This window comes from Fringilla coelebs (assembly GCF_963513975.1).
Source record: "Fringilla coelebs genome assembly, chromosome: 7".
NCBI classification, from domain to species: Eukaryota; Metazoa; Chordata; class Aves; order Passeriformes; family Fringillidae; genus Fringilla; species Fringilla coelebs.
In genome coordinates this window covers 8,824,527-8,845,164 of record NC_140035.1, presented here as the reverse complement: position 1 = coordinate 8,845,164, position 20,638 = coordinate 8,824,527, and positions in this window count along the sequence as shown.

The following is a 20,638-nucleotide window of genomic DNA, read 5'->3' as shown; positions in this document are numbered from 1 at the left end:
ACAGGAGTCGAAGGCAGACCTGAGTTCTCTATTTATAAACGCATTTCAGAGCCAGCCCGTGTCTCATTTTAATGGGCGGGTGCGGCTTGTTGCGCCTCTGCCCCTGCTATCAGGGGCCGCGCACTTGTTCTGGAAAGCTGTGCCGGGAGGTGTGGAGCAGATAATGAATGGTTCTGCACCCTAAGAGCTGTCCTGCTGCGAACACCCCAACGCTGCCGCACGGCCCCGCTCCCGTGGACCGGGGCAGCACACTCCCAAAGCTGCCGGGAGCTGGCACCAGAGAGAGAATCTGCAGGAAAAAGCACTGGGGCAAACCCACGGGGACTTGAAAATCCCTCTGGAGCTTTGGTTTGCTCACTCAGTGGAGGAGAGGAGGGAAGGGACCTGAAGGGGTTGTCTCATCCGCCCCAGGCGTGGGGACGCGGATGCAGTGTGTGTTTGAAGCCCGGGCAGAGGATGTGCAGCCCCTCTGAACCCAACCTGAAGTGCTACACCGCCCCCGCAGTCAGGAGGGTTTTCCTGATCTTAGACAAGTGCCATCCCCTCTGTGTCCTCCTTGCACATAGGATGTGTCTTCCTGGGATGAAACAAGCCCCACTTTTTTTTTTTGTCTCTCCCCAGCAGACAGTGATTTTAACTATTTCAGCCCATTCTCACTGCTGTCCTGTGCAGATGTTCCCCCTCTTCAGTCTCTGTGCTGCCTGCAAACGGGCCCAGATGCCAGCCAGGACTGCCCCAGCTTGCAAAGGTACATGCCACCTCTCACATCCATGGGGTGGGAGATAGAGAAACCTGCAGATATGGGGAGGCTTCGGCAAAGATGTGGGATTGCTGGGGAAAGTTCCTGTTGGTGACTCGCAGTGGCTGGATGCTGGATAAGACAGAGCTCCAGAGGCTTGGGATGCTCAAGCTGCAAACTTTGAGATGCTGTGAGTTTTCTGGGTATTGGACAACACTGGAGAGGTGTGAAAACCTGTTGACATAGTTAGGAGAAGGAGGATCATTGGGACATCTGTACTTCATCACCCCTCTGCAAAGGCCATCTGTGACAAAGTGCATCTGGCAGAATGAGATTACTCCTTAGCCCCTTCCTGCCTGTAGTGGTCCCTGCCTCCTCATGCCTATCATGGTGATAATTTATATGCCACGATCAGCTCTTTGTCGAGACTGAAGGACAGAAATCATTGAACTGCCCTGCACCTGCTGTATCTTGTTACCTGCTCTCCCACATTATGTAAAGGTCAAATTTTGCCTTTAAATTTATTTACAGAATCCATAGTCATTGCCTTGTTTGCCTTGGTCATTGCCATTCATCTTACAGATTCCTCTTTGCTCTCTCAGGTCTCTGCACCGTGCGGGTTTCTCCCTGTTCCTGTTTCCCTGCATGGGGCAAGGCTGCTGCCAGGGCAGTGTGATCAGTTCCCTAGGTAATGACCAACCCTCTGGAAGTGCTGAAATCTACTTCTCCTTTTTTAGATCACACTTCCTTTTTTGTAAATTAGCAAACTTTTCACTGAAACACCCTCTGCTTTCCCACCTTTATGTCACAGAGAAGAATGAATACCAATTTTATACCTGTTTTCCTCTTCTCAAGCCTCTGGCTAGTCCTATCCACTTGTGTGCTGGACAGTTTGAGTCCTGCAGCCCCATTTTTTCTGCAGTCATCTTAGCTGGCAGCTAGGCCCTCCTCAGCTCCCGGACCTTGACTGGCTTTATTGGTTGCTCACAAGATTCCCTGGCGATCCATGTTTCTGATGAGAGATCTGATGTGGGCTTGCAAATTGGCCTAATTTCTCTTCTACCCAGACTGACCCAATGTGCCAGGATTGTGATGAACTTGGACAGTGTTTCTGGGTGTATTTCTGGGTTTTTTACCCCTTTTTCCTTGCTGGTCCTGAGCAAGGACTTTTCTCTGTCACCTGCCTGTTCTCCCAGCAATCCTCTTTTTCTGGCCCATCACTTGCTGGTCAGAGCTGCAGCTCTCTGGCAGCACCATCTGGTCCCTGTGCCCAGCTGGCTGTGTCCTGCTGTCCCCTTAGCCCTGATGCCACCTGCACCCCCTCCTCCCTGTCCTTCCCCTCCATGGGGACAGGGAATTGCCTTGGATCTGCTCAGGGCTGGGGCTGCCAGGCTCCCCCAGTGCCCGTGTGCTGGCACAGCGTGGCACCGGTGAGCAGATGAACCTCGACAGCTCCTGGCTGCCCAGCCAGGGAGCCATGGGGAGTCCCCACCTCCCACACTGTTTTGGGGGGCTGGAGCCATCCAAGGTGACAGTGTGGAGGGGTGCACTAGGCCAGCTCAGCTGCTGCCCCACACCCAATCAATAAGGGGGTAACCCAAGGCTTTACTGTGGTAAGACACACAGGCAGTGGTCCCTGAGCCTCCCTGTGCCCCTTGTCCCCTGCCAGCTCCCTTGGGTTCATCATGGGCCAGCCCAAGGGCTGCCGTGGCCCGGAGGCCATGGGGATGCAGAAGTGCTGGGCAGCAGCGGCTGCACCTGAGCAGATGCTGTGACAAAAGCAGAGTTTGGCGACACTGCCTCACCTGCCACTCACAGTGTCATAGCCAGGGACTGGCTCAGCTTCCCCTTGAAATCCAGGGGCAAAAATGGCAAACTTACCACTGGAAAACCAGACCTATTTGGTGGGGCAGTCAGTACACGTAGCTGTTCCTCAGGCCGTCCCAAAGCTGTGGTTTGGGCTGGAATCTGCTGTCTTGGGCCCACTGGTACCGTTTGGGTTGGGAAATTGGGTTATCAGCACAACGGGGTTCTGTCTGCTCTGGACTGGCACATGGCCTGGAGCTGCTGAAAATACCAAGCTCAGAAAGGAGCTGAGAGGCTGGAACATGTGCAATGTACATGTACAACAGAGGTGGAGTGTGGAGATAACATAGTTAATTATTGCCAGAGAGTTAGTTTGGCACGGTTGTGAAACAGAGAGCTCGTGTAGGGGAATGATCTGGCGACTGCAAAGGTGGGATGTGGGGAGCTGTGATGGCTCTGTGAAGTCAGAGCTGGGTACAGTGTCTTTGTTGGGTGAAGAAGTGGTAGCTCATGCTGACCACCCTGGACCTCTCTGGGGTTACCCAGAAGGACTGGGAGTGATGCTGACATCTGACAGCTCTGGCTGAATCCTCATGGAAGTGCCAGGAGGGAGCAGGCAGAGGGAAGCAGTTTTCAGGCATGACAAAGCACTGCTGTGTCCCTCCCAGAGTAGGGAGGGATGGGCTGTACCCCCACAGCCCTTCTCCCAGCTGAGAGCTGTGTAAGGGCCATGGTGGCTCTGTGGTGCTGAGTCTGGTCTGTAGCACACCAGCCACACCATCGGTTGCATGTCCCCTGCTGGAGATCCAGAAATGCCAATGAAATGCCTGTTTTTTTGGACTAGGCTTTTGAGGTGAGCTGTGGCCGAGTGTGGGTGACTGCACAGCCGTGCCACACACTTCAGCCTCAGCACCCTCCTTGCCACAGCCGTGCTTGCCAGGGTGCTCAGCGGGATGTCTCGGCTGGAAGTGCCCGTACAGGGCTTGTGCACACCTGGGTACGCTGGATGCAGCTCCTGGATGGCTCCCATTATCCCCCTCCCTCCTGGGGTCTGGCAGCGCCCCTGCGGAAGCACAGTTAACGCGGTGCTACCAGAAAACGGCTTCCTGCTACTAATCAGCTCCCGGCAGGTTCTCGCCTTCTCAACTGCCTGGCTTTTCGGGGAAAAGTGTCATTTATCGGCCCTTCACGGAGGAAACCTGTTAGAGATGCTCCCTGCTGGGGCTCGTCTCCGCCTGTCGTGCAGGCGCCACCTAGTAGGAAAAGGAGAAAACGGACCAAAAGTCAAGGAAGGTGGATGAAGAAGTTCAGTTTCTCTCTGGGAAAACTGTTTAATCCAACACAAACCTGCTCTGGGGCTCGGCTCTAGGGCTGAGCCCGTGGTTTGGGTACTTGCAGCAGAATTCTCTGCAGGGAAATGATGAAGTGTGGAGATGCCCCAAACTGGAGCACAATTTGTCCAGGATGGGTCTGGATTTATTTGATCTAAAAAGAGATTTTGACATATAGAATAATTTCCAGGCAGCTCCTTGATAGCATTGTTGGGGCTGGATTTGATTAATTAGCTGTATTGGTTAATTGCATTATGCTACCTTCTGCTCTGGTGGGTGACAGATGCTCTTGTTTTGAGCACTGAGGTCATCCCATCAGCTGGAGGCTTTACTTACAGCTGGAAACCTCTTTCTGCCATCCCTGCATGTACAGTTCACATTCATGGAGGCATTCATGGCTTTACCACGAATCCCATACTGCTGCTGTCATCTTTTAAGAGTCACATGGATTTTCAGTGTGATTTCCCAGCCCTAGAAAACCTCCCAAAATCAACCCTTCCCTGGGTGGAGTAAATGGGGGAAATCCTCCCAAAATCAACCCTTCCCATGGTGGAATAAAAGGGACATATAACAATAATTTCCTTTGAACAGAGGAAATAAAATCATGATTTTGTACCAATCTTGCGATTTTTGTGCAGCTTGACTCCCCTTTCCCATGTGGAGAGGTGATAAATGCTGGTTTCTGTTATCTGCTGAATTCCTGCAGGCAGGCTGTGTGTCCCCTGCCACGGATACACAGCTGCACACCCCTGTGCAGCAGTTCTTTCCTGATATGTGCATGCTGTGGTGAGTCCTGCTCGAGGCATGTCACCCTCTGGTCTCGCCTCTTCATCCCCCAAAATATCAAGAACCAGAGGCCAGGGATGCTGCAGTTGTCCCACAGGTCCTGGGGGGTCCAGTGGCTTCACCCTGCCAGGGACTGCACAAACATCATTGCCCTTTGCCTAGAGCAGAACCCTAATTCATCTCCACTTTCACAGATAAAAGCCTGGATTAATTAAAGAAGAGAATAGAAACCACTTTGATTTCCAGAACACCGGAAACTCCTAATTATCACGGCTCCCAAAAGCACTGCTATAATTAAGGGGCTCTCACTATTGCCACTGCAGACCCAGTCTTTGCAGGGATTTACAAGTGGCACCTATATTTTTTTTTGCTTTTGGTGAAGTGCAGCAACTGGAGGCATGAATTCTGGCTCCAGGTGCATCCCTTAAATCAGCCAGAACACCACTGAAACAGCATCTAATTCCCTCATGGATTTCTTATTAGAAAACCAGAGTCCCCAATGGCAGTGTGTTACAGACAGCGTCTGCTCTCCAATTATAGTCTGATTATACAAAATAATAAAATTGGGGGCCTTTTTTTCTTTGCCTCCTGTCTTTCTGTGTTCAAAATACACTTGGGGGCTGTTTCTGTTTTTTTTATCATAACCAGTATTTATTAGTATTTTATTAGTATTTTAAAAAGGCAGTGGAAACTGAATTTCTCACCTGATCTCTGGTCCTCTGGTTCCTGTAACCTTTCCAGAAACACTGAAAGCATCATGATGACACTGATGGTGAAACAGCCAGACTTTGCTATAGCATGAAAGCAGCAAAACACCCCTAAAGCAATAACTGAGTAAATCCCACAGGAACATTTTCCCTGCAAATGCCAGGTCTTGTGCTGCTGGGCAGGACAGGAGTGCCTTTTGCCCTCTTGTGTCAGAGAACTGGCCAGGTAAAGATGTAGCTGATAATACACATCACCTCCATGTACAGAGGTTTATCCTTGGGCTGCTGCTGCTTTTCTCTCTTTATCCTGAAATGAGGTAGGTTTGGATTAGATATTAGGAAGAAATTCTTTTCTGTGAGGGTGTTGAGGCACTGGAACAGATTGCCTGGAGAAGCTGTAGGTGCTCCATCAGTGGAAGTGCTCAAGGCAGGCTGGATGGGCTCTGAGCCAGCTGGTCTAGTGGAAGGTGTCCCTGCCCGTGGCAGGGGGGGTTGCAACAATATCATCTTTAAACTCCCATCCAACCCAAACCATTCTGTGATATTCTCTTCTGTCACCTCTTTACTAAGTGTTGTCTGGAGTCTGCCCACTGCCAACAGTTTTCTTGATGAGTGTCAGCTTCACCACCAGGGTGGTTCTTCTGCTCCCTGGGTGCTTCACAGATGTGCATGAAACTGTCCTAAAAATTCTCCTTCTTTTTGTCAGCTGCCTTCCCTGTGTGTTGAATGGCCCTGGTTTTGCCCAGGTCTCCCCATCCTGTCCAGGAGGTTCTGTCTGACTGCAGAAGCCTCATGGGACATCAGGGCTGGTGCATGGCTTGCAGGAGGGGTGGGTTTGGGTCCAATATCCGGGCAGTGAGCTGTGCTGTGTGTCTGGGGTGCTGAGCTGCAATGCACTGAATGTCAGACATGAAATCAGCAGTCTGACTTGCTCTGAGCTCCCCCAGGTACTTGTGACCCATGTTTTTAACACCATGCTTTCCATGGAACACTTCCTCTTCTCCCTTTGGAAGAAGTACATGCATAAAGGCTAGGTTTTGAAGGGATATTTAAAAAAGCAGAGGGATGCTCCTGGACCTCTAACCACAAGGTTTTCCATCTCCACCTGCTGATGCAGGAGTCTCTCCCAGGCTTGCTGCCATGTGACTGAGTTTCCTCCCTGACCATGGGGAGCACGAGCATCCTGACATCAAGCAGAGGCAGGTGACCTGTAAAGAAACATGTTTTCCCTCCCAGCAGTGTTGTTTTAGTAGCCATCACTTGTGTATGGGCAATGCAAACATGATCAGACCATACCATGGCTCTGCTCTGCTCCCATTGCTGGAAATCGGTTTTGTTAAGCAAAATGTTACCAGCTTGGAAAAAAAAAAAAAAAGGAAAGTAAAAGGAACGAATGCAAAATTTGCCTGTATTAGAAATGCAGGGAAGCATTGGAAGTTAGGGAGATCACAGACAATTGAATTTAATTGAAAAATATGATTAACTAGAATGAGACTTGAATATGAAGATCTAATTTGAATTAAAGAAACAAGCTGACTGCCTGAAGAAAAAAGTTGGAGGATTAAAATTATTTTGTATAATATGGGTTCCAGTATAATGGGTTTCAGCACTCCTTATATAGGATAGCTCATAAAAAATCCCCAACTCCACCCTCAAAGCTGTTTTACCATCAAAATTACATTTTTTTTTGAGATGGTCACAAGGAAATGGGGCTCTTTCTTGATCTCATGGGCTTAGGGGGAAATTTGAGCTATGGATGGTAAATCTTCATCCAAGACTTAGAGCTTCCCAGCATCATCTCAGGTCTGGTCGCAAGGCTTACAGCTCCCACGTTACAAGGAGAGGAGCAAAACACAAGCCCTGGGAGCAAACCAGGGGCCAGTGACAGGTGGACCCTTTCCTCAGGAAGGGCAGTGGAAGGAACATTTCCAGGATTGACAAAGCCTGGTGCAAGTGGCTCTGAGCAGAAGCCCCAGGGGCTGGCAATGCTGGCAGCTCATGCTCCCTGCTCATGTCCAGGCTCTGCTCCCACACCAACTCCTGCAAGCAAAATCAGCAAGAAAATAGTTTTAGGGAAAATGAATAGTCTGTATTCACAGCACAAACAGGAAAATTATATACCAGCAAGTAGCACAAATGGGAAAAATAAGAGCTTAATTTACAGTAATTTTGTAGAGTTATAAGCATCTTTATTCCAAGGGAGTTCTCCTCAAAGCAACAAAATGGTTTAGTGCATCCCCCTGCAGCTTTTTTAATTTCCACTTGGCTGCTGCACCCTCTGCCACAGCATTTCCAGCCACCAGCATCCACCTCCTCACTGAACAGTCCCACTGGCCACGGTGACACCGCTATGGCCATGTCCCCCTGCTCCCCACAGGCAGGCAGGGTCTGTCCTCTGTGGGATGGGGCATCTGGGAGCCCATGGGAGGCCACTGCCTGGCTCTGTGCTGGGGGCAGCTGGGCGTGCTGGGCACTGTGGGTGAGCCAGCAAAAGTCACTTCTGTGTCACCCTGTGCCATGTCTGGCCAGGACAGAGCTGCGGGCACACTGGCTGGCACAGAGCCCAGCCAAGGGGCTATCAGAGCCCTCATCCTGGGGGTGGGCATGGGGATGGGGGACAGGGAGGGGCTTCAGCAGGATGGAGAATTTGTTGGACTCTTTCCAGATGATAATTTTGACATTTTGTTGTCTCTTGAGGATATTGAAGTAGGAATAAATGCAGCGTCAGTGCTCATTTGTACTGACTGTCACTGCCAGACTGGGGGCTGACCTGAGCGTGCTTTTAATGCATATTTAATGGGTACAGTGGTCTCTTGGCCCCATCTTTAGCTGCTGCACACCTGCACTTTGACACCGCACACCTGAGCCCACTGCCTGCCCCTCCTTGCCCATCCCTGCCATGTGCTTCATTCCCAGCCTCCCTCCAGTCCCTGCCCCACCAGCATCTGCTCCATCCCAAGGAAACACAGACAGGGATGTGTTTCCTCCAGTGCTCCATGGAAGAACATGAGCAGGGTGGTGCCCTTCCTGCAAGCTGGTCTGGTAGCACATCCCAGAGCAGTGAAAACCTGCCCCACACCCCAGGGATTACCCCAGATATCCTCTGCCCTAATATTGTGTGAGGATCTCATTTCTGAGCAAAATCCAGCTGTGGTTTCATTAAAGAGGCTCTTGCTCCTTGTGCTGAATATTTAATTTAGCACAAGCGTGTGCGTGTTGAGTTCGGGGTGTTGATTAAGCATGACTTGAGATAGAGGGAAATTAGTAATATGGGAAAGTGCAGTCAGTATTTCATGGCAAAGAGTAATTGAGCTAACAGTTGACATATGGAGTTGTGTGGGCAAACTAATTAAATTTTACATCTTCCCAAGCATTTGTGAGTTTTATAAGTGTTTGATTTATATATTAATTAAACCTCAGAGTGAAATAAAGAGGGCACAACTATTTATACTGAAAATGTGTCCATCAAGAGGAAGGACTTTAATGTGTTTTCAAGCAGATGCTGAAGTACCTCTGTGAGCCCCCAGCTCAGCTCACTGGTGACATCCCCTATGGTGTCTCTTCCTCCTCTCCATTACCAGGAAAAAGCTCTCTGCCTTTTGGTACCTCCCTGATGGCTGCAGACCACAGGTTTCCCACTGATCTGGATCCTTTGCAAGTAGCTAGTGAGAAATCCAACCCATGATTTAAATATTTTTCTGACCCATTAGCAAGGCACCAGAGGTAGTTATGGCATGTCCTGGGATGATCTTGCTGAGGTTTTCTGGAGCTGTCTTATTTGCATCTTTTCATATTTAAAGGGAACTTGCACTGTGTTTATTTGCAGGTGGATAGAAGGACATGTGGAGCATTCATGGTTGTCAGCATCATTTTCAGCCTGGTTGATGCTCTGTGGAATGGAGTTCCTGAAGTTGTAGCATCAGTTGTGCTCCTGGGAGCTCAGGCACGGAGCTGGGACAATTGGGTATTTGGGTTCAGTGACAGTGAGGAGTCCTAAAATGTGCAGCCCTGGCCCTGATTTTTCTTTTCGGCTGTTGTGCACTCCCCACCACTGACACACCTCTGGAGGCCAGCACACATCTCCCAGGTCTGCTTGGGGGAGCTGGTAGGCCAATGCTGGGCTGGTGTTGGGGCAGTGCTGGGAGATGCAGGGCGGGCTGGGAGCTTCTGGCTGTGCTGGGATGACCTGAGAGCCTTTGTGGAGCAGTTTAGTTTATTTAAGTGACTTTGTGTGAGTTTAGTTCTGGGGCTAAGTTCCAGAGCTTGGGCTGCTCCTGCCCCGGGCAGTCTGGCTTATTGTTTCAGTGAGTGTCCCTGCTCCTCTCCAGAGCTGCTCCTGCTAAACTGCCCTTACTGCCATGTGCATTTTATTCCTGTGGGTTAATGTGCCTGTAAACCCCTCTGATTCCAAAATAAATAAAATAAGGAAGTGTTTCTATTCTGCTCTGCAATGATTCTTCCCCTATCAGCACAGGTGATGGGGCCATGCCAGAGCACTTGCATTTATTTCTATATCCTGGCTCTGAAATCCTCATCATGCTAAAAAATAAATTTACCTTTTATATTTGCTATTATTGGCTATTATTCTGTTTGCTATATAATTGGCTATTATTTTTTCCTCTTCTGAATGGAGGAACAGGAGCTGTTTATGTCAGCAGTGATATAGGATTCAGAAGACATTAGGTTTTGATAGGATGGTGGAATTACAGCTAAAACATGGGTACTAAAACTCCCTTAAATTTAGTAAATTATTCAGGTATGTAGCATATTATAATCTACAAATGCTGTGAAATAGATGGCAGCTACATTAAGAGTCATTCTGTGTGCCACCCACTGTCCCACCTGGCCTCTGTGGACTCTATCAATCTTGTGATGGCCAATGATCCCTGTTCACAGTGTCAGTGATTAATATATTTGCTCATTGGAGAGGAGGAATTACAAAAACTTAGTGTTTGTGTGCAGTTAGAAGCTGTGGGGACAGGAGCAACCGGGACCAGGTTGGAATGAAAATGGGAGGAAGGGAAAGGCTGGTGCTCAGCATCGAATACTTTTGAGAATTGGTGCTTTGTAGAGCATCTTTCCTGGAAACCTTGAGAGAAGGAAGATGCAAAAGGCTCCTGTCACATGGCACAGGGGGTCGTGGTGCCTCCTGCAACGCTGCATTGCAACATCTCAAACCCTGGAAAAAAGCAGTCCACTGCCAAATACAACCTGCAGGACAAAATAGGGGAAGCAGTGTAAAATCTAAGCAGCCTTTGTCCTCAGCTGCCACTGATGTTGAGCAGGCACATGCAAGGCTGCTCTGGGATGTCCTGCATAAGTGCTGTTTGTCCTGCTGGAGGAGGTACCCAGGCCAGTGCTGCAGCCCTGCCCAGGACTGTGGCTCTGAAGGAGGTGGGGATGCCCATCCTGGGGCCTCTCTGCTCCTCAGCATCCCTCAGCCCTGCTGGCATTGCTTGACTTTTCTCTGCATTGTCCCTATGCCCCTAGCTGCTTTCAGAGCAGAGGGGACTGGAAGAGTTGCTCCAAAATAACATATAAATAGGAAGTGAAAGGTCAAGACTTCCCACAGAGTAATTTTGCCCAGAGCATCAGAAAGCATAAGGGATGAGAAGGGATGAGGACTCATGTGGTGATCAGCCACTGATCAGCTCCAGGTAGCGCAGCCCTGGCCCTGGGCAGCCTTCTGGTTTCTGTTTCCTCTCTGGTTTTTGCAAACTGCCCTGTCAGACCTCACTTACTGGGAAGACCCATGTGCAGTTTTTAAGATGCCATTGGCTGCTCCCTGCTCTTCCTCCATCCTAATGTGAAATCTGTCATTGCACTCTATCAGGGTGCCTTTCTGCCTGCATCCTGTGTGAGCTCCAGATTGCTATTGATAGGTGGGGGAGCCACGACAATCTTGAGGAAATTTGTGATCTGGTCCTGGCATATTTGACAGATAACACTCCAAATACAAATGTCAAAATGCATTTAGGATTTTTCCCTTTTCTAACTTGCCCTGAAGAAAATGCAAACACTTCTTGACAGAATCAGTTCAGGAGCCTCCTCTAAGCCAGGCCTTGAGTGTTAGAAGAATCTGCCTCTTAAAGCCATATAGATCCACTGCTGCTGTATAAAAAAATATTCTTTACCCTGAGGCAGAATTACTTAAGAAAATCCTGACGTGATTAGACACCACTCTCTTCTGAGAAAAGAGTAACTATACTATTAAAGGATAACTGAGATGCTGAATAAACTGACAGTATTTAAATTACTCAAAATCTCAGTTCTGAAACATCATTTGGCATGAGGGCACAAGGAAGGACTTGAATATTTTCTGGCTACCACTGTGCAGCTATTCTGTAACCCGAATGTGATCTGCTGGAAGCACTTGCAGCTGCTGTCACTGCCCTCCACCTGCTGATGTGAGGTATATTTAGGCTCTGGGTTTGTAAAATTTATAAATGCAGGCTTGAACAATTTATAACAATTAATAAATAAGTAGCTTGCAATTTTTGCATATGCTTTAGCATGCAGGAATTCCTCTTGCCTTAAATCAGTGTAGTGATGTCAGTTAAACAATTATCTTACTTGTAGTGCTTAAGAGCCTGGCTCCACCACTCTGTTCAGTGACACACAGTTTAAACACAAAGCCAGGGTCTATATTTATATGCAAATATCATCAAGTTCAAGCTTAAATCACAGTATTTTTGAAGTCAAGACTGTGTGTTAAATAATACTCCAAGCATGTATGTAATTATGTATCAGTGGTGTAAAAACCTTCAGACTTCAACCCCAAACCACAGCAGGCAGAAGGGCTGAGCCCAGAGCACATGGATAACCACAACCCCCCTGGCATGTGTAGATTTTGGGGGGCAGTATGAGTATTTTGTGTTAGCTCAGAGTTCTGATCCAACCAGCTTTGATAGCTCTTGGGAATATGTGTGATTAACCAGCCCAGCCACAATATGTCACCAGCACTCCACACAAACAGCTCTGCTACTGCTGGAGAGCAGGCAGAGGGAAAACATCACATCCTGCAGCCAGGAGAGGGAAAAATAACATGAAAGGACAGGGAAGAAACTTGAGAAGAAGGTGATAATGGACAAAATGGAGATTCCTGGAAAAATGGAGATTCCTGGAAAAATTATCCTCTCCTCTCCTCTCCTCTCCTCTCCTCTCCTCTCCTCTCCTCTCCTCTCCTCTCCTCTCCTCTCCTCTCCTCTCCTCTCCTCTCCTCTCCTCTCCTCTCCTCTCCTCTCCTCTCCTCTCCTCTCCTCTCCTCTCCTCTCCTCTCCTCTCCTCTCCTCTCCTCTCCTCTCCTCTCCTCTCCTCTCCTCTCCTCTCCTCTCCTCTCCTCTCCTCTCCTCTCCTCTCCTCTCCTCTCCTCTCCTCTCCAGCACCAAGCTCTGGGTATTACCAACAAAAAAGCTGTGTCAGAAATAAAAAGCATGAAAATAATGGAGCTTCAGCAGCTCCATGCAAGTGTAAAGAAAACACATCCCGATGCAATGAGCGTAGAGCCCGGATAGAGCATGACCTTTGTCAGGGGCTAGTAATCATTCCTGGCAGTGTTTGCTCATGAGGATTGGGAAATGTGGGCAGCCCATTAACCTGTGCCACTCAGGATCCCCATGGCTGAGCATCACGAGCACGGAGTGACTGAAACAGCCCTTACAGCTCTTTGCTCCCTGTGCTGGGTCTCACAGCATGGACAGGGACCAGGGGATTCACTCGTGGTCTCGTGGGTTTGGAATGGAAGGGATGCAGTGTATCCAGGGCTGTAGTGCAGATCCTTCCTTCCCTTCTTGGCTGTGGCAAACTCATCAGGCCATGCTGCTGCTTGGCCAAGTGGCAGGGGAGTCAGTCAGTCCTTCTGCAGACACCTGGAGCTCTGGGGAGCCCAGCTCTGTGTGTTTGCATGAGCACTGTACATGCTGATACCACTGGAAACACAGCTGGGGTGATTACCATAATATATTCAGAAACAGAAAAGAGGATGCATCTCTTCATGGATTTGCTGTCTTTTTGCTACTGGCTTAGAATTTAAGAATCTTTAATTCCCAATTTATAGGGTAATATGCAGTTCACCTATGGATGCACTTTAGTGTGTTTCAAATATACCACTTTATGCCTTTATATGGAGAGCAAAGCTTCAGGGAGGGAGGAGGGAACCATTCCAGTCAGACACTTAAAGGCTTAAATCTGCTTGCCTGGCACTGTATGGGTTTGGGGATGCTGAGGAAGTGGAGGTGAGATGTCAAAGTACAGTATTCAGCATGTGTCATACCAGGGGAGTCTCACTGGGGAGTGACAACCCTGTCAGCCCACCCCAGCTGGGATGCAGTTCCTCTGGTCAAACCCCAGGAGACCCAGCAGTAAGGCTGGGGTCTCTGTAGCTGGAGGTGAAGGTTCAGCCAGCCAATTTATCATGCAGTATAGCCTGAGATGTGTAAAGATGTGTTCTGGCTCTATTTTTGTATAAAACTTATTTTCTTTAGTATGAGCTACATAGTAACATTATTTACTGGAAAACAAAGCAGCGGACGCAGGAAAGAAAGCCGTACAGAATATTCATGCTGTGTGATGCTAAGCACCTGATTTAAAGGCTTGGTGTCTGAGTCTTGTATAAGTGACCGAGAAAGATGTTCCCCCAGAGCACAGCAGTGTTGTGGGTGCTCTGAATTATCCTCCTTTTCTCTCTCACTCTGCAAAGACACTGGTTGCATGCGATCCCTGGAGGGAGGAAGGTCGCTTCCTTGGTATCCAGGTGGGTGCCCTGGTTTCACTGTTTCTGGACTATTTTTAGTTGTGTGCACTCATGCTGATACCCAGCCCTGCAGGCTGCCTGCTGTGCTGGCTGGGTTGGTGGGGGTGTGATGGGGTGTCTGACAGGGGTTCGGGGGGGCTCCGTGCTGCGGAGTGGGGATGTCAGCCCGGGAGCAAAGCCAGCTTCTGGCTGACCCTGCCAGAGAGGTAAAACCAGAGCTTTATGCAATGGTGTGTGCAGCACACCCGGGCCAATTAACTTGGAAAAGGATTACTGGTATGCCACTGGGATGCATCTGTGACAAGTTCAACCTCCGATGGCCACTGCGTAAGGCAGTGCTGGTGCTAATATGCAAAGAGTCTCAAATTGTCATGAATTAATAAAACTAGGAGCAGGAACTCCCTAAGGGTAATTAAAACACTTAAGTCAGCATTTATTTAAGGCTGACAACTCTTATGGGCACTAGGGAGAAGGAGAGGAGGATTTGGGGCCAGGATCCCTGCGTGGGGACATGGGGTGGGAACAGGAGGCACAGCTTCCCAGGGAGGTTTATCAGGAGACCCTGGAGGATATTGCTGTGCTAAAGCAAAGTGCAAGGCAGAGATGAAGAAAAGGCAATGACAAATGTGAAGTGCTTTGTTTCTGGTTTTGTGTCTGTGTCGAGGACGGGTTGTGCAGCTCAGCTCTCACTGCAGAGCTGTCGCTCAGAGGGAGCCTGGAGCGGCTCCGTGTGCGGGCGGTGACGTGCGGCCGGTGCTGCTGCCAGCCTCCGGACACGTCACGCTCTCCTGAGCAGCCTTACAGGGCTTTTGCTTGCTTAAAACCGTGTTCAAGTCCAGGAGAGCTTCTCCAGTGCTGGCTCCACAGCAGGATTCTGTCTTTCTGTGGCATGTTGCAAGCGCTGCTGGTGGATTATGTTTACCTGTGCCCAGCTCCCTCCCACCTGCGGCAGCGTTTTGTGTGCTCCTTGCCCCTCAGTCCTCTCACTGACAACCAGTGTGCCAGGAGGCAAAAACACAAGGGATTTGGACCATAAAACTTTTGGACCTTTCCTCCTGAGGGTCCCCCTGTCAGTTTTGTCCCAGCTGTGTCTTGTGTCTGCCTGACTGTGGGGCTGAGCATGACCTCATGGAACTAAAGTGGCCGATGAAGTGTCGCGGTCCCTGCCTTAACTGAGGCAGGTCCCTGCCTTGGCTTTGTGTCCTGTCAAACACTGCCTAAGTCTCAAACTCCGTGTGAGGAATAACAAGGATGGTACTGAAACCAGGCAAGAGGTCTCCACACTCCACCTGGGTGTCAGCAGGCAAGCCAGACTTCGAATGGGTCTGGGAGCAGAGCAGCAGGGACAAGATGGACTTGATGTGAGGACCTGATCTCACATCCTTGTAACAGCTGAACTTCAATTTTACACTGTGTTGTACACAACTGCTCTGTCAGATCAACAAGAAAAGCCCACTATATCCTTTCAGCATCTTTGTTCTACATATTTTGCTGTTAATGGGGAGAGGAACTGAGGTGGGATTTTGTGGTGGCTCTGCAGGCTCAGCAATGCTGCATCTGCAGCAAAAAGCCCCTTCCATCCCCATGTGGGGCTGTACCACCGTGTCAGCTGCAATCCACAAGCAATTAAAACTGCTTAGTAAGGCAGACAAATCACTTATTACATTTTCCATCTTCTTTTTTTCCATTTTTATATCTGTTGAGCAGGCAAACACAGTTTTTGCAGAAGTCCTGAAAGGGAATTTTAAAAGCCGTCCTGCCCTCCCATTTGTTTGTGTTTGTAGTGAGATTCTGCCAGTGCTGGCAGACTCAGAGGATGAGAATCCTCCAGGGATTTTCCCTAAATGACACTCTCAAAGTCAGATCTGCATATGCACTGCATCAGACACCATTTAGAGATTGCGTGTAAGATCCCAGTTAAAAGAATCACATTTGTTAATATTTTCTCTCTGTTTATTCTGGGTCAGTGTGCATTACAGAAGAGGCAGAGATGACCATGTTGCAGAGTTTGATGGGATACTGGCAAAGGGAGAACAAACGAGTTCAGAGAGATGGGAGATGCTGATGCAGTTTTGTAGGACAAGGTAGGATTTGCAGGGCGTCATTCAAAATAATTGTGAAAAGTATAACTGAAATGGTGGAAGCAGAACAAATCTGAATGTGCTTTTTTTTGTGGCAAAGCACTATTTTCAGCTAACATTGATTTGATTTGAAAGGGAGTTTCAGTGGAGTGAAGAACAAATGAAATATGAACATTGTTTTCAGATTTCTCTGTGATACAGAGTGATGTAGAAATTAACCTTACCCTGTTCTAAGTAATATAGACTGTGATGTCTAGTTAAGATGTCTAAACATAAGATTAAGGTTTATAACTTTACTAAACATAAACTAAAGGTTTATAACTTTACTAAACTTAGCTCCTTCAATTGAAGTTTTTCAGCCTGGAGTTGGTACAAACATGGCAATTTTATATTTGCTTATGCGTATGAATGCAAATTTTCAGCAAATTTATTCTTGGGAATAAATTTAGAGAAATGCAGGTAATTAATCCACATTATAGAAGTTGCTATGGATGTTTGCCCTAGAAGAAGCTCCATGCTTTGGAGGGGAAGCTCCAAGTTTGATAGCAGGCATGCTTTCCAGGTGGTATCACCCTCATTTACAACCCCAGACTGGGTGAAGTGATAAACCTGAAAAATCTCAGCCACGTGAACATCCCAGAGAGACAGAGCCCCAGTGGTTCCCTTCCCAAGGGCCTCTGCCAGCGCCCAGCAGAGCTTCTGAGTGCTGGGGGTGATGGGAGACACCTTTACTGACCAGGCTTTCCCTATTCCTGCCCATCCCACTGGGATGCTGGGCACAGCCTGGGGAGTGTCTCCTGGGGCCCCTCATGTTCCCAGGGTGAGGGCTGGACCTTGCTGGGCTGCTGTAGGGAGCTGTGTGGAGTGCAGTGTTTAGGGTTTTAAATGGGATGGGGGTTAGATTTGGTGTAGGTGACAGACCTCAGAGAGAGGCAGAAGCACTGACAAAGCCTGAACCAGACTTCTCCAGGGCTGCTTCTCCAGCAGGATGCGCTGCATTTAGCTCATCATCATCCAGACTGACAAAATCTGGGCTCAAGAACTCCAGTTCCCCTGCCTGAGATCTGCCCCCATCCTGAACTCTCCCTGACCCATGGAACTAAGACAGCTCCTCATCAGGATGATTTAAAAACCCTTGGCTTTTAAAAACCAGAAGAAAAGACACAGTGCTTCACTTCAAACTCATTTCCAGGGGCAAGGTCTCCAAAGGCCAGAGACTCTCTGCCTGGTGCCATCTGATTTCCTCCTGCATTAGCATTACACACTGGGATTTGGGCTGATGGACAAGCTTCTTTTCCAAGATGCCAGCCTTGGTGCTGTTTTGCCTGGTTTTGGGATGCAGGCTGGGAAGCCAGGGGCAATTCAGCCAGCCCCAGCTCTTCCCTGCCAGCCTTGCAGCAGTGACTTTGGGGAGAAGTTGAAGCAGATTGAGGTGGTGCTGGAAACCACCAGGGCAAGGTTTGCTGGAGCTCATTTATTGTCACCTCCAGTTCATAACCCCAGCTGACCTCAGGGGGTGTTTTGAGGTTGCATTCGTTAGTGTCTGTAAGAAATTAAGATGCTTCAATGCTACAGCTGTGGAAAAGTACAGGATGAAATTTGTGCAGGATTTAGATGCACCGAGTAAGATGTGTAGACTGATGAAGAGCAGAAGCCTGTTTTCCAATGGATTTGCACATTTTTCTCCCTCCATCCACCTCTCCTCCCTCTGCAGTGCAAACACCACCTGGTGTGACACTCCTGGTGGCTGAAAGTGGCCTCCTTGGTTGGCCTGTCCTGCCAGAAGTGGTGGAACCCTTGGAACCCTTGGGGACATTCTGTCTCCTCTCACCAGAGCACTGATCTGTGCCTCTCTGATTTCCATGACACTTGTAGGAATGTAATTTTTGAGAGGCACTGCCACAGTTCAGTTGAAGCTGTGCTATGGGCCATACCCACTGATGGAGAGGCAGTGCAGTTACTCAAGTGCCACCTCTTTTTTAGTAACCTGGATAAATGTCCTCCTCACCACCAAGGAGTAAAAACCATCCTTGTCCTGGGGGGCTCAGGGAGGCCTCAGGGAGCCCTGCATCTCCCTCCTTGCAGGCAGGCAAGGATGGAAGAGTGTTACTTTGATGTATATTTAATGTAACACATATAACAAGGGTAAGTAGGAAAATTGCAAATTTTTTAATGTCCTTAATTACATTTTTAGCTTCACTTTGGGGTCAACTGATACTACCACAGAGCTGGTGCCCATTCAACAGAGGCATGCAGATGATTTGGGATTGGGCCCACTGACTTAAAATAATTTTATTCCTGATGTAAACAAGAGCAGAATAGAGCTGTGAAAGTTTATAAATAACAAGAGCTGGATTTTGACTAAATCTATAGTATTTTTTTCTGGCGTTCACCTTGCATGTATTAAGACATTTCCATAAATAAAAAGGAAACTTAATAAGCCTCAGAAAGGTTAGACTGTTTCATTGGATTTTATGCCAGTTGCATAAATCCTACCCAAGTAATTCCATACTTTGTGTGGACATAATTTTTTTTACAGTATAAATTCCATTAACACATTCATGCCATATGTGCCATATATTAAAACAAGCAGCCTCCTACACTCCCAGTAAATCACTAGCATCCATGCCTATTTCCCAATTCCATCAGCATGGATCTGCTTGGGCAGTGTAGTGGTGAGAGATCCTGTGTGGAGCCTCAGGGCTGCAAAACCAGCCTGTCTGGGCTACATCCCTGGCTGTAGTGAGGCTCTTCCATGATAAAAGATTATATCCTTGCTGTGATCCCATGCTAAAGAGGATAAGCCCATTGTCCCTTCTCTTCTCTTTTATCTTCTCTTCTCTTCTCTTCTCTTCTCTTCTCTTCTCTTCTCTTCTCTTCTCTTCTCTTCTCTTCTCTTCTCTTCTCTTCTCTTCTCTTCTCTTCTCTTCTCTTCTCTTCTCCTCATGTTGAAGTTGACACTAATAACCTGGGATGCAGAGAATTGCTTTAATTTCCAGATGTTCTGAATATCCTGAGAATTTGTAAAAGAAAATTATCCTCTTTATCCTAATCAAAAGCAATTAAAAGTACACTTAAATAGAGCACAGATCTGTGCTTAATTCCAAATGTTTTGCACGTACAAACAACAGGAGTTGTTTGTAACTAACTCTTCAGCTCCAGAAGCAACAGCAGAGTGCCCTTTTTGCTGTCACAGGTGCTTTGCAAATTCACAGTCAGATTTTCTGGCTGGAATACTTTACCTTGGTAATGGCCTGTGCAGATCAGAACTCCATCAAATAAGATGAAGTTTCATTGTTTGCCACAACCAGTGCATGATTTAGCACTTCTAAAAGTTGTTTTACTCAGCACAACTGGAGTGGTGCAAAATGCCACGTTCTCAGTTACTTTGCCTCGCAGCCTTGAAGTTGATGCATTTTACTCATTCATTTCACAGAACTATGTCCTTGCCATTTTCCCTTCCTTTGGACAGAGCTCTTGGCTCTCAGACAATTCCTGCAGACCCTGCAGCAGTTGTGTCACCATGAGATGTGTCACTCAGACTGGGAGCAGTCAGGTTTGAAAACCCACGAGTTGCCTGACTCGCATCCGAGGTGGAGCAGGTAGTGAGTGAACAGACAGCAAGAGGGATGCAGAAAGACAAAGTCTTTCAGACTTAAGCAAGGCTTGATGCAATTAAAACCAAGCCTTAGATGTGGCTCTTGATAATGCTGGCAATAACTACCTTTTTGGGACTTCTAGAAAGAAGTGGTCATCTCATTTTGTGATAAAACAGGTGCGCAGAATGAATGGTCTCATTTTCCCAGATACAAAGTGTGATAAGAGAGGAGTTGGCATATCCTTTTGGGGTAAAAAAATAATTAATTAGATTGTTAATTTCTTGGGACAGGATCCATCTTTCATTTCTGATTTTGCCTAGCACTCTGCACAAAAGGGTGCCCATGCATCACAAGCACCCTGGCAGCTACCAAACCATGCAACACTCATGTGGTACAGGGGTAAGTGACAGCCAGCTCATGCATCTGGGTCTGGTACTACTTAGATCACTAGTAAAGGCACTGATGATGGGATAGGGAACACTTATTAAACTTAACATGGTGACAGCTGGCAGGCTGAAGGAGAGGCTGAGAAGTTCAAATAGTGGCAAATCATGAATTGCATGAGTAGACCAGAATGTCATTCAGAACAGAAAAGATGTGAACCATAAGAGAAAGTCCAGGGGGAGCAGTGGGAATGAACAGAACCCTAGAGGGAAAAAGTGATGAAGAAATGTGGAATAGACTGAGCATCTGGAGTGTGGACTGACCAGAGAAGCAAGGTGGCAACTGTGCCAAGTGTGTGAAGGCTGTCACAGAAAGGGAAGGAATCGCCTGCTTTCTCTGTCCATGGTGGATAAGACAAGGAATTGGAGGCTTAAACTGCAGCAGAGAAATTAA